The sequence below is a fragment of the Notamacropus eugenii genome, chromosome 6 (genome assembly GCF_028372415.1).
Source record: "Notamacropus eugenii isolate mMacEug1 chromosome 6, mMacEug1.pri_v2, whole genome shotgun sequence".
NCBI classification, from domain to species: Eukaryota; Metazoa; Chordata; class Mammalia; order Diprotodontia; family Macropodidae; genus Notamacropus; species Notamacropus eugenii.
In genome coordinates, this window is record NC_092877.1 from 132,439,030 (window position 1) to 132,449,313 (window position 10,284).

At 38.9% G+C, this 10,284-nt stretch overlaps 1 pseudogene; it reads left to right on the top strand.

Annotated features, from left to right (window-relative positions):
• Positions 1 to 5,683: 5,683 nt before the first annotated feature.
• On the top strand, positions 5,684 to 8,065 carry LOC140512145 (DEP domain-containing protein 1A pseudogene; annotated as a pseudogene).
• The last annotated feature ends 2,219 nt before the right edge of the window (positions 8,066 to 10,284 follow it).

A 10,284-nucleotide genomic window follows, 5' to 3' on the forward strand; every position in this document is an offset into this window, starting at 1 on the left:
CTTTAACTCTTCCCCCATAAAATACCTGTAAAGAAAGATGCTCAACAAATTCTAGAGCAGCAGAAGCCACAGAAAGACAGACTGGAAGAGATTTCCAGTCCAGGATGATCTGTAAGACCAAAGAGAAAGGTCTGTCACACCAGACATGGAACAGAGCCCAAACCAGCCTGGGCCATGTAGCACTTGCTGGGAGGAGCAGGACCAGAGCAGACTTTGAGGGTGAAATCGCATATCCCTCAACCCATAGGTGCCAAAGGTCAGAGAGAGGGCTTTTTCAACCTGAGTAAGAAGGGAGCAGAGTCCACCCCTGGCCCCAGCCCAAGGTAGCAACTCAGGCTGGGCAGCTGAGGCTTCTGGAGGCCATGGCAGGCAGGCAGCAGCCGGGGTCCATTGTTCCATTGTTGGAGCACTAAGAATAAAGCCTCTGGAGGAATTGAGCAGCTGGTCTGAATCTCAGCCCTGAGCACAGTCCTGGGGTGAGCAGGAGCACTAGGACTTCATCCTGACAAAGGATTCAAAAGTCAAGTAACTGGATGGGAAAATACCCCCAAAAGGGAAGAAAATATAAGATAATTAGAAGGATACTTTCTTGGTGAACAGGTATTTCCTTTCATCCTTTCTGATGAGGAAGAACAAAACATGCTGGCAGAAGTCAAAGCTTCTGCATTCAGTACCTCCAAAATGAATATACAATGGGCTCAGATCACAGTGTAATTTCATTTATTTAAAAAAAATTTAAACTATTTTGTTTTGTTTTATTTTATAACTTTTCATTGCTTCCAGGAATTCTAGTTGAGTTTGTGTGAAATAAGATGTGATTATGAATGTAAACGTGAACGATTGTGAAGTGAAATCTCATTCTCCTCTTAGAGTCTGAGTCAAACTGTTGGCACTTGCTTCTGGATGCCCTCTTTTCTCAGTACACTGGCCAGGGTCTCCATAAGTGGACATGCCATCCCTGTGCAAAGGTCCCCTGCTCAGTCCATCTTGGATCTGTGATTCAGAACTGGGTAGTGGACAATGAAGCTATCAACAAGGCCCTGGCCCCCTTGCAATGCACTAGTATAGGACTGGGAGTGACTTAGTATGAGTCTGGCACTTCCTCTTGCCCTGGTCCACACAGTCTCTCTCTGCATGATAGAATGTTCCACACCCTGATGTGCTCCTGCCCTGACTGCTATCCCCCATGTCAACAGACCTCTCTGTTTGTCCCCTTCTGCCAACTTGGACCAGACAAAGGATTAAGTGTGATTTTTCTGGATTTTCCCATAAGAATTAGGTCTGATGCATTTTCTGGGTCTATATGGAAGTTTTCTAGATGGGAATATGACTATATTTCTTCCTTTTCTTCTGCTGTCTTGGCTCTACCTACTGGACAACTTCTTACCTATGTTGTCATCTACTCTGCTGCTTACTAATGTCTGTTGTTAATACTATCAGCATCATTACTTATTCCTGACAACTTCTTAGTTTTGCACTTAAAGCCTATAGAGCTCTTTCTTAACAACAACAATCTGAGGTAAGCAGTATAATTATTATTATCTCTGTTTTCATGTGAAAAAACAAAAAGCTAAGTGGTTTTTCCAGGGTCAAACAGAGAGTAAGAGAATATCAATCTTATTTCAAGTGAACCCTAAGATCATAGGTATCAGAACTTCAATGGGACTTAGAAATCATGTCATTTAATCTCTCAGTTTTCTCGATAAGGAAACTGAGTTCCAAAGAGGCTAAATCAATGAAGTGAAAGAATAAAATAGCATTTAAAAAGTTACTGTGTGCCATGCTCTAGGCTAAGAGCTGGGGATGCCAATATGAGTGGCTCTATCTCTGTTCTCAAGGAGCTCAAATTTTAATTGGGGAAGACAACACATCTAAGAAATTTCAAATGGAAAATGTATAAAAAGACCATCTTTAGGGTTAGACAGTAATGTGAATCATTAGGCCTAGAGTTTAGAAGGCACAGTGGAAGGCAAATGGTGAGGCTTTGCAAGCTTGAGAGCATGGGATCACAGCAGATGTTAAGGGCTGGTCGATCTCCAGTCTTACCAATAAGAATCTGGTTGTTGTCTCCTACCTTATTTAGGGACCATGACCATGATGAGCTGGAGGGGTGATGGGTTAAGGGAGAGAGGATTATAAGTTCCTGGTTTATGACTATTGGAAAGAATGGGGAGTGACTCTAGGAGTCAATGAGGTAGAACAGGTGCTCTGATTTCCCTCCACTGAGGATTTATGTTCAAGGTTAGCTTATACTTGGGAATAGGAAAGAGGGAATGGGTATTGACAGAAAGCTTGATAGAAAGGGAAATCCATGGTATTTGAGTCTGCTAGACCCTCTGGAGTCTGGTGGAATCTGGGCAGCAGATGGTCTGGAATGAAGAAGAGCAGGGCTTTGGCCCATGGCCTGTTCCTTGAGCCATATAATACACATTGTAGCTATCAGAGAAATCATCAAACCCCTTTGTTCTGACTCCACGTCTTTTCACTAGACCATACTACTTTCTCAGTAAGTATTAAATTAAACTAAATTTAAAAATTTTACCCCACTTACCCTGTCCCAATATCATTTTACTTCTAGCCAAGTTATGAGCAGAGAAACAGAAATCTTAAAGAACAGGTATTTCTAGACAGACACTATTCAAATAAATCTGAGAGACAATACTGTCTACCCTTAACATGGGAATCTTCACATAGAAAAAAATTAAGTGTTAGAGGAGGAATGGGAAGCAAACACTTCAGAATCTCTTGAGTAAGATATACAGAATTTAACTTAGGTACCTTGAGGTATTAGTAATTCCTAGAATATCAGACAAGTGGGGAAAAAATGTTCCCTATGGCCTCCAAGGTAAAGTTCAAATTCCTTTCTCCCCCTCACTCCTTATATTCAAAGCCTTCTACAACTCAGTACAACTCTACCATTCTAGCCCCATTTCATAATATAATGATCTTGGAATTCATGATAATGAATTGATTTTCAAAATAGACAGGAAAATAGTAAGAAAATATCTAGTCCCCCTTCATGATCTCAAGTTATCAGTCATGTCACCTGGAACCAAATGAACTATTTCCCCCAGTTTTGAAAGAAATTGGAAGATCTGAATATTGAGCAGTTGTCAGTAAACTTTGAAAGATCATAGAGAAAAAGTCATGTAGGGCAAAAGGGGACAGACATCATTTCCGTTCTCCAAAAAGGGAAGAAAGCAGATTCTATTAGTCAGTAAGCAGTTTTAAGCACCTAATATGTACTAGGCATTGCGATAAGCACTGGGGGTATAAAGAAATGCAAAAGACAGACTTTCCCCTGAATAAGTTCTAATTGATGGGGGATGGGCTCACAATCTAATGGGGATCTGCAAAATTAGCCTCAATTCCTGGTGACATTCTAACATATTTTCTTTCAAACTGGAATAATAAGTAGATATCACAAAGAATCAGCATTGTTCCATCAATCATAAAAACAATTGTAATGATACCGACATAAATAATAATAATAACAACACCTTTTAAGTTTTTCAAAGTGTTTGATATGTCTTATTTCATTTGATCCTTACAACTTTGGAAGATTGGTGGCATTATTTTTCCCATTTTATAGATGAGGAAACTGAATCTGAGAGCAGTAGAGTAACTTCCCCAGAATCATATATTAGTGTTTGAGGAAGAATTAGAACTCAGATCTTCAGAACTCCACATCTAGCAGGCTCATGACCAAGTTATAACAAATTAACTTTATTTCCTTTTTTTGACAGGGAAGCCAGACTGGGAGTTGGGGAGAATGCTGTAGGTTTAATTAAAGTATATTTTAACAAAGAATTTGGCAAAATGTACCATATTATTTTTGAGGGGAAATGAGGTGACATTATTTAGATAATATTAAAATTAATTGAATTCAAAACAATTTTAATGACTGGACCTAAAGAGTAGCCATTAACAGTCAGTGTCAGCTTGGAAGGAGATCTCTCACCAGTTTAATCAATTACTTTGGTAAAGCCCTTTATGGCATGCTTATTCAATTGACAGATGACAAAAATCTGGGAGAGGTGGTTAACCCACTAGATGATAGTCATGATTCAAAAAGATATTGATAGTGAGCTAAATCTAGTAAGATGAAGAATAGACCTGTTATGGTGATACAAGCCTCTAATCCCTGCTACTGAGGAAGGCTGAAGCTAGTGGACCAATTGAGCTAAGGAATTCTGAGCTATAATAGGACCAACTCTGATTAAGTATTCACCATAATTTCAGCATAAATGAAGTGAACCCCTCGAGCAGAGGGCCACCAGACATCTTAGAGGAGTCTATTCAGCTCAGGTCTGAAAAACAGAACTGGTTAAAGTTCTATGCTGATCAGAATCAGGATTAGGCCTACCTCTGGGCTCACCTAGTCTCCAAAAATAAACAGGTAGATGGATAAGTGGAAGAAAACAAGCATTTATTGAGCACCTACTATATGTCAGTCATGATGCTAAGCACTTCACAAATATTATCCGATTTGAATCTCATAATCCTGGGAAATAGATACTATTATTATCACCATTTATGACTGCATAAACTGGGGCAGAGAGAGATTAAGTTACTTGTTCTGAGTCACAGTCAGTAAGCGTTTGAGATTGGATTTGAACTCAGCTCTTCCTCTAGGTCTGACTCTACCTATTGTGAATCATCATTTACTGGTTGATTTAAAGACTGAATTCCCATTTACTAGATTTGATGTCCAGAAAATTTTTGTTTAGATATAGATTGGATGATTCCTTAAATCCTTTCCTGCCTCAGACAAACTAAGATTTGGGAAAGACTTTAGTTTAAAAAGATCAAGATCTGCCACTGCATCCTGGGCCATCTCCAGTTATTTTTCCACTGGACTCCAGTGACTCTGGAAGAGAGAGTAAGGTTGATGACTTTACATGCCTCTGCTTCACTTAATTGTAAGTCAAGACATCAGCCTCCTGACCATTGGTCCTCTTTGAGAATGAAGGATGAAAAACAAACAAGTCTTTTCTACTTCTAAGAGTCCAAAACTCTCTTACAATCTCCCTCCTCTCTCTCTTTCCTTGATGCATTCCAAACCTCTCTTTCAAAATGGATTCAAATGCATCTGCCTTTAAGAAACCTTTCCTGTTTTCCCTATGACCTCCCACCCAGTTGGAAATGACCCTTCCCTTCAGACCTTATAGCACTTCATCTTTTAATACTGTAATGCACTTATAATAAAATATTATATATTTAATAGTGATATAATTATTATACTGTAATTAAGACAGGGACATCTTGTCATACTGGCTTTATATCTCCTCCAATGCTTATTATCGTAGGTGCTTAATAAATGTCTTTTGTATTCTTTTATTTTCTTGAATTTTCAAACTAGCTAGAACCTTGAGACAATGGAACCCTACCCTCATATTTTTCATATTAAATTTTCAAAATAAAAGACAAGAGAACAAAATTGGGACCCAGAAAAAATACTAGCCCACAGTCACACTTGTATGTTCATATTTATTGAACAAATATCACTCTTTCCCTCTCTCATATGTCAGATCCTTTGCTTTTGCCTATGTGTCTCTAACAGAAATGACGAATTTGGCTTTCTGTACCTCTGTATTACGTTCATTCTGAGTCCAGCATAACATACTGCAGTGTCTCTCATTGTGTGCAAGTCTCACACAGCATGGCAAAATTCTAACCCAGCATGGCAGCCACACTCAGGTACTACCTGTTTAATTCCCAGTCATATCTATTACAAAGACCTGAGTAAGGATAATGAACTTACTTTCTTAGCAAGGGAAACCACAGCCCTGATTCTAATATTGTCAAATGATCAGGAAGCAAGGAGTCATACACCAGAGGAATCCCAATGGCAACTCAATTGATGAGGAGATTATTTCAATAGCATTGTTGAAACAACCCAGAGTCGCAGAGTCTGAAAGTAATTAGGCCAAACTTTGGAGGATTGAGGCCATGGACAGCTAAGAATTTTAACAGAAGTCCAGGTTCATGTAACTGGTACTTTCTTTAACCATTTACAAATCATGGACAAAGAGTAGAAAGCAGAATGAACATGGTGTTCATAGAATTTTAGAGCTAGAAGAGCCCATAGTCATTACGGACTCTGACACCCACCCCTACATCTGCTATTTTAAAGAGTATTCTAAAGTGAGTTTCAGAGTAGGAAAATGTCTGTGGTCGGAAAGACTGCCAGAAAACAAATCCAGATCTTGTTTTGTCCCTCCAAGTTCAGTGCTTTGTCCCAAAGCTACAGCTAATATTTTTTCCCCTGGGTCGAGTGACATTCAATACACTCTCAAACTTTTTAAGCATATATATTCAATTGAAGAACATACACTTAGAGAAAGAGTGAAGACAGGCTTTCCCTGAGGATGCAATAACCAAAGCAGGGGAGGAAGAAGAATCATAGTAAATCTAAAGAAAAAAAAATATTCTTACTGACTGGGAGCTTAACTCAATTGTTTCTAAAAGCTTGAAGGACTAAAAGTTCCATCAGTGTACTCTCAATGTACACACTCTGTGAAAATATTTGGTCACGTCACCCTAGGCATGTTTTATTTGCTCCACTATACAATATAATGGCTCTTCCATAACTCGCATTCCCTCAGAGAAGCCTGCCTCAGCAAGGTGTTAAGAAGCAAACATTACAGTGATATGATTAAAATACTTTAAGTGTCCTGGGGATATTTTAATAGAGTTGCTTATTAACCCAAATCCATCTCTCTAAATATTGAAACATGTAAAAGAAATATCTCTGGCCAGAAAGGTCATCCTTTTCCCCTTGCTTATTCCCAGGAGCACCTCTTGTTCCACTGCTACACAGGGTAGAAGAAAAGGGGTCAGTCCCTGGCAGCCTACTTCTATCTTTACAAAAACGCAACTGGAAAAGGGGAAATTGTTCAGACTAAAAAGAGTAAGAAAATAGATTTCAGAGGAAAATTTTATCCAATGATTCAAAAAATTATCTTCCAGGGGAAGTCAAAATAATACATTTAATATTTTATAAAGTTTTCCACACATCCAAGTATAATGTATGTGAAAACAGTATATTATATTTATTAACAATATATATGTATATTATATATGGATAAAGACTATATTGTGATTCCTGTTAGAATTAGATACGTTGGACTCGGGCTGTGGGCATCACCATGGGGGGAAGCCTGTGGCTAGCGGAGCCTGGCAGGGAGCATGGAGAGATGGGGAGTAACCCTGGGCCCCAACCAGGCCACCAAGCTGGTTTCCTACAATTTCTCTGCTTACAAGTATACCACACTGTCATCCAGAGTTGAGAAAAAGTAGCTTAGAGAATATATCCATAGAGAAAGAAAGTATCTTTAAGTTACAACCATTATCTCGAAGAACTCCTAAAAAGGACGTGTACCAGGAAAATACAGAAAATGTTAGAAGTGAAACTGGAGATGAAAATAAAGAAAATCCAGTTGAGGAAAGCCAAGAAAATATTGAAGAACTTTGAAGACATATCATTTTGATGCACTTGCAAACCATTTTAATTATGCCATTTTTAGAAGAAGTCTTGGATCCAACACTAGTAATACCTCAGTATATAATATATAACATGACCAATACAAGTAAACATGAAGTAGTTGTACTGTAAAACAAAGCAGATGACCTTCCTTACTGGGTCTTATCTGCTATGATGTGCCCAGCAAATTGGCCAAGAAGTAATGACCTGAGTCAACCAACTTACGATGGATTCAAATGAGATGTATTCTGAACTATTGTTGACTATTTTCTAGATCTCCCAGAGCTGCTACTTACTTTTGAATATTATGAGTTATTTGTTAATATATTGGTTGTCTGTGGCTGCATTATGGTTCCAAATAGAACCAGTGGAAAACATAAAATCCAAGATGATTCACAGTCTTCCAAAGCCTTCCATGTAAACAGTATGAACTCTTTTACATCAACTGAGTGTCTTCTTAGTCTGTTTCATAGAGAGGCATAAGAAAAAATCAGAAACCTCTGAGAGTCCTTATAGATATTAGCAACAGTCTAAGAACTGATACACTAGCTTCCACTTTGTGATCCAAGCAGCAGAAGATACAGGGCTAATGTCTTCATTGGAGGGAGTTGTCAGAACTTGACAGGTTTGAAAAATGAACCTGTTTTGCCTTTATCTAAGTTTTAGCCAAGGTGCTGTTATTTGGAAAGAATTGTAGATACATCAGGGTGTAAGAGTACAGAAGGTCCAAGCTTCCCTCAGTCTGATCTGAATGTAGCAAGACAAAATAAGGAGAAATCATTCTTGGATTCTGAATCCAAAGAGAACTCTAAACTGGATATTTGTTCAGATGGAGAGAGTCAAAAGTCATCCTGTGTTGGTTTTAAAAGAACATCCACAGTAACTGTTCAAGACCAGGAGAAATCAAAGCAGCTTTGTAGGTCTCAGAGTTTGCTTTTCAGTAATCATAGAAGAAGATGTAGCCACATCAGTATGCCTGTTGCTGAAATTAGCATGAGGCCAAATCGCATGGGTCACCTTGGACAAAGCATCACAGATGTGTCTGTAGCCATGGAAAGTCAGTCTTGGGTTTCCAGAACCACAGTCAAGCAAAGACTCTGCCAAAGTACCTTAGAGCTTTCAGAAAACTCTTTCACGTCAGTATCTTCTATGCTGACTGGCACACAGAGTTTACTGAAGCCTCATTTAGAGAGAGTTGCCATCGATGCCCTACAAATATGCTGCTTGTTGCTTCCTCTGCCAAATTGGAGAAAGCTCCAGCCTCCAATGAGAATGATTTCTTAGATGAGTCAGAATGTTTATATGTCAAAAATTCATGATGCGATGGGGACAAGGTCACTTAGGATACAGATGTTTTCCCAATGCATGCTGTGCTGTGCTGAGGAAGTTGATCTAGATGAGCTGCTTGCTACACGATTAGCTTCCTTTCTGATGGATCATCATCAAGAAATTCTGCAAGTGCCATCCCACCCGCTTACAGGCCACTGTGAAGAAACACCTGGACCACCTAAGGAAAGGCCATATTATATATCCTGGGGATGAACCGATTGCTGCTTTGCCATCTTACTTCTATTGTAAACAGATCAGCACCCAGGAACTGGACAAATAGAAAGTTACTACCTCTTAGTCTGCAATTGCAGAACTTTTGGAGAATATTATTAAAGATAAAAGATTACCTCTGAAAGAAAAAAAAGTTAAAAAAATAAAGCAGTTTCAGAAGGAATATCCTGCCATCTACCAGATCCAGCTACAGAAAGTGAAGTCACACTGTTTGATGACAAGCCAACAATCAAGCAACCAGTGCTAATCTTAAGAAAACCCGTTTCATAGCCTTAGGTATTAACTGATTATCAGATTATATTAAACAAAGCCATGTGCTGAAGGACATGACATTAAGGCAGTCTTCTTTTCCTGTCCTTTCCCCAAATTAACTAGACATAGAAAGGTGCCAAAGTAGATAATGACAGAAGTGCTCTGTGTTTCTTACAAAAGATTACATTGAATCCAGTAGGTCTCAATGGAAAACAAATGAAGACTGACAGAATAATTGGTAACCAAGAGTATTCTGAGCATCTCATGTAAACAGCTTGAAAAGCCCTGATCCCATATGCCCAAAGGTGATGTACTTGACCACTGGCCAGAAGATGCCTGAGCAGCAAGACAAACTCAGAATTCTTTGGAAAGAACTTACCCACTTGTGCTATGTGGATGAGCTGGTGATTAGGGTTGCTAGTTAGCCATTTAGTCCAAGGATAGGTTGGTGGGGAATTTATAAACTCAATAACGTATATTGTGCTATGTTTTGTACTCATATTTTTCCATATTTTTTATATATTTATGTGTATTTGTTTAAAAGTTAGAAATACAGTATATGATTTCACTTGTTTCTGACATATTTAATGTATCTTAATCTGGTAGTTCAACCAGTTGAGATGTGATGCTATGTTAAGGATACAGAAGAAACGTAAGCCTTGGCTTATGTCTCCCAGCCCAGAAGGCAAGGCCCTCAGTCTTCTTTTCTCCACTTGGACCCAGTTTGAAGGAAGCATCTTTCATAGGCGCAAACTCAGGGCCAGGATTGGTACCAACAGATGTCTTTGTAAAATCCTGGTAGTATTTGCTCCACCTCCCTCACAGAATCATGGTGAAGAATATTCTTTAGAAGTGTTACCTGCTCAAGAAAGATGGTGCATTGTTCACCCAAAAGGATGTCATGAATTATATGGAAATGAGGTTAGGAAACTGCTTATACTGAGGATCTTCCTGCTGTGACTTTCCATGAATCCATGGGATAGCTT